Raw genomic sequence first — 4,398 nt, forward strand, 5'->3', positions numbered from 1 at the left:
TTTCTAATTTTATTAGTTTTAAAATTACTTTTGTTGCTCAGTTTCTAGGTCATGTCTGACTCTTTGTGACCCTATGGACTGCAGCATGCCAGGCTTCCCTGTCCTTCACTGTCTCCTGGAGTTTCCTCAATCTCATGTCCGTTCAGTTCAGTTCAGTCGCTCACGTGTGTCCGATTCTTTGCAACCCCGTAAATCAGAGCATGCCAGGCCTCCCTGTCCATCACCAACTCCCGGAGTTCACCCAAACTAATACGCATCAAGTTGGGGGTGCCATCCAGCTATCTCATTCATTGTTGTCCCCTTCTCCTCCTGCCCCCAATCCCTCCCAGCATCAGAGTCTTTTCCAATGAGTCAACTCTTTGTATGAGGTGGACAAAGTATTGGAGTTTCAGCCTGAGCACCAGTCCTTCCAATGAACACCCAGGACTGGTCTCCTTTAGGATGGACTGGTTGGATCTCCTTGCAATCCAAGGGACTCTTAATAGTTTTCTCCAGCAACACAGCTCAAAAGCATCAATTCTTCGGTGCTCAGCTTTCTTCACAGTCCAACTCTCGCATCCATACATGACCACTGGAAAAACCATAACCTTGACTAGACAGACCTTTGTTGGGAAAGTAATATACCCAGCAATTAAACAGAATGAAATATACCGATTACAACAACAAGGTTGGACCTGAGATTATCATACTAAGTAAAGTAAGTCAGACAGATAAAAACAAATATCATATGATATGGCTTATATGCCAGAATCTTAAAAGATACAAATAGACTTATTTATAAAACAGGAACACTCAGAGACTTAGAGAAAACAATTATGATAAGCAGGGGAAAAAGCGGGGAGGGGAGGGATAGACTGTGACTTTGGAATTGGCATTTACATGCTACTATATTTAAAATAGATTATCAAGAACCTACTGTATAGCATAGGGATCTCTGGTTAATATTCTGTAATAATCTAAATGGGAAAATAATTTTAAAAACAAAGGATGATTGTATGGGTATAACTAAATCACTTTGCTGCATACATGAAACTAACACATCATTGATAATAAATTGTATTTTAATATAAAATAAAAATATAAAAACAACTAAATGAAAGCAAGGTTGTGAAGTATTGATATAAGAATAAACATAAAAATCACTAAAACATAATAGAAAGTCCAGAAATAGACTTAAATAGATGAAAAGTTTTACAAAGATATCAAAATAATTGAATCAGAAATAATATATTTTTCAACAAATTATACCACATCAATTGGATATCCTTATATGAATAAAGGAACCCCAATCACTACCTCATGCTATAGACGAAAATTAGCTCAAAATGAGTCATAGATCAAGAGGTCAAAGCTAAACCTATAAAAATTATTTTAAAATCCTACAATCAAGAACCGTAAAGAAACTAAAAAGTTGAACATTGTTAATATTCTAAATCTTCTGATCATTAGAGATAATACATTTTAAAAATAAAAAGGCAATTCACAAAGTAGGAAAAAGGTGTATCTACATTCACATGCATAAAATTTTACATTATATATAAATTTCTGTGAAAATTATATATTTAAATTCATTTTATATATGATGCATATGTATGAAAGAAGAACTATATCTAGAGTACATACATATATACCACCTACAATTTAGTGATGAGAAACCAAGAACTCCCATTTCAAATTGCACAGAGGTCTTAAAAAAAAACCTTTTGAAAAAAGGTATAGAAATTGCCTATAACATTACAAATTATCAGCTTCAGTAGTTATCGAGAAAGCAAAGTAAAACCTCAATAATTTATCACTACCTACTTCCTAGAATGACCAAAATGATACCAAGGGACAGAGATGTCAAATAATTCATTTTGAAACCAGAATTTCCTTTGTTTTATGTAACTATCCACATGTGTAATGTCACTTAGTATTCCATAATGACTATCACAACCATCCCAGACGTAACTTACTGGAAACTTTTTAGTTTCTCTATATTCATAGCCTTCTAATGATTGTGAAAAACAAGTTTTGTATTCAAATACTTTTAAATGGCTGCCATTAGTTTTATGGCCTCACTGCTCCAGCTCTCAACAACTCAGTACTAGGTTTCCAGGAATTTGATACTGATAATAAGAAAGTTCTTTCTCTGACATGAGTGCACAAATTAACTACATCGTAGGTCCCAAGGCTGAAATACTGCTCTCCTTGTAATTCACATGGCATTTGTCCTTAGAAAACCAGGCTCGTATAAAGGGAATTCACCTATTTTAGCTGCAAGTGCAGGGAATACAACTACCCACTCAAGAATGAGTGTTTCTCAAGCATGTCTCTTCAGAATACCTGCTTCGAAGAAAAAGCCTTTCCATCAAAGCAGATAATTAGTTCCTGGGAAAGAAAAGAGCAGCTATAAGACAAAGTCCTTGAATGTATATTGGAACCTTGTTAAATATCCACACACGCAATTGCAAATGTCTTTATCTGTTATTTACATTTCCAGAGAAAAACTTGTCAAGAGTTGAAATATCCATTTGAAGGTGTTTCCACCATATTTTCTGCCTGATGATTTCTGGAGTAGAACATCCATGGATGATCATTTCTCCATGGTTTTCTATATCAATTTATTCTAAGCTCAAGTTCCAGGTTTTCTGTGAAATTTCATTGACTCTTTAGGCTAGACGGAAATATGTAAACATATAGAAAGATTTATTGCCTATTGATTTGATATTGAGTTATCTGAATAGCTTCTTTCTGTATGAGTTGCATCTTTCTTATTGAAAGTTCCTTATCCTAAGAGGAGGTCAGTTTGAAGATGCGATTAGTTCTGAATACCCTCAAATATCATTAACATGATCTAAGAGCAGAAGGTAAGTTCTTCAATATTGGTGATGCTTAGGAAAGATTGTTACTTTATGTATATTTTTGTTGTTCAGCTTCTCACTTGTGTCCAACTCTTTGCGACCCCATGGACTGCAGCATGCCAGGCTTCCCTGTCCTTCACCATCTCCTGGAGCTTGCTCAGACTCATGTCCATTGATATGAGTTTATGTATATAGTAATTATGTTTTAACACTTTTCAAAACCAATAGCAATTTTAAAGAATTTAATTTTAACATTTATTTTTAATTGTAAAATAAAGAATTCCCCTCATTCTTCAGAAAAATGTTGAAAATGATAATCCCAGTAACTGAGCATATTAGTTTTGGAATTAGAAACCCAGATTAGAATCTTACCTTTTCCCACCTGCAGCTTCTTGGTCTGGGGTGCATTTCTTGCAACCTTATATTTTTATTTCTTCTAATATCGTGAGAAGACTAATCCCACTCACAGACTGTTATATGAATATAAATGTATCCAGCACACCCCTGAAGATACACAGAGGAAATTTACCTATTTTATGACTATTTTTCTCAGAGGATTAGGAAGAATTGACTTTTTTGGCAATAATACAGAAAAAAAATATTAACCCTACATTAAACTGAGGAACAGTCATCTCCAATTTTGACGACATCAAAGTGATAGAAAGAAAGTGAAGTTTCTCAGTAGTGTCCAACTCTTTGCGACCCCATGGACAGTAGCCTGCACCAGGCTCCTCTGTCCATGGGACTTTGTAGGCAAGAGTACTGGAGTGGGTTGCCATTTCCTTCTCCAGGGAACCTTCCCAACCCAGGGATCGAACCCAGGTCTCCTGCATTGTAGACAGACTCTTTACCATCTGAGCCATTAGGAAAGTCAAAGAAGACAAAGAGACCCATATTACGCATAGCAGTTGCTCCAAAGAAGAGTTCTACATAACCATGTTTGGACTAAACAAGTCATGGTTTGTATCAATTAATAATCGTGTTGATGTGTTTTTTTGTGTGAAGTGTATTTAAATTTTGTTTCCAATGTCATGATTAGTCTTAATTATTAAAAAAAGTATATGATGGCAAAATAAAGGTAGATTAGAGAATTTGTTCTTACAAATTTCTTCATCTTGATGAGATTCAAATTTTTCATTTGTCAAATTAAGTTAATGACATAATTATCGCTATGGTGTGCTATGATTATTTCTGCTATATGAATGGAATGATACCTTTCACATAGATTTATCCCAGACCACTTGTCTACATGGATGACTCCTCGCATATAGCTCTGTCTGTGTTTGAAAGCTGAATGGTTCATTCTTAAGGTATATATTTATTTGTGCATCATTTGCAAACACACTTTTTTTTTTAGTAGTTTACTAATATCACATGTTTAGCCTCTGATTATTTGCCACTTCGTATACTAACAGTCCAGGAGTGTATTTGTTGGAAAGGAACCATCCTTTGCTTTTCTGACCCCTCCCCAACTCCCCCGTCATTCTCTCCAGAAATAATGAACTGCAGTTAATGGCTGGATGTTCATTTTTCTAGATGGTTTGTATGCATAAGT

Source organism: Ovis aries, unplaced genomic scaffold (genome assembly GCF_016772045.2).
Source record: "Ovis aries strain OAR_USU_Benz2616 breed Rambouillet unplaced genomic scaffold, ARS-UI_Ramb_v3.0 scaffold_90, whole genome shotgun sequence".
In the NCBI taxonomy this organism is placed as follows: domain Eukaryota; kingdom Metazoa; phylum Chordata; class Mammalia; order Artiodactyla; family Bovidae; genus Ovis; species Ovis aries.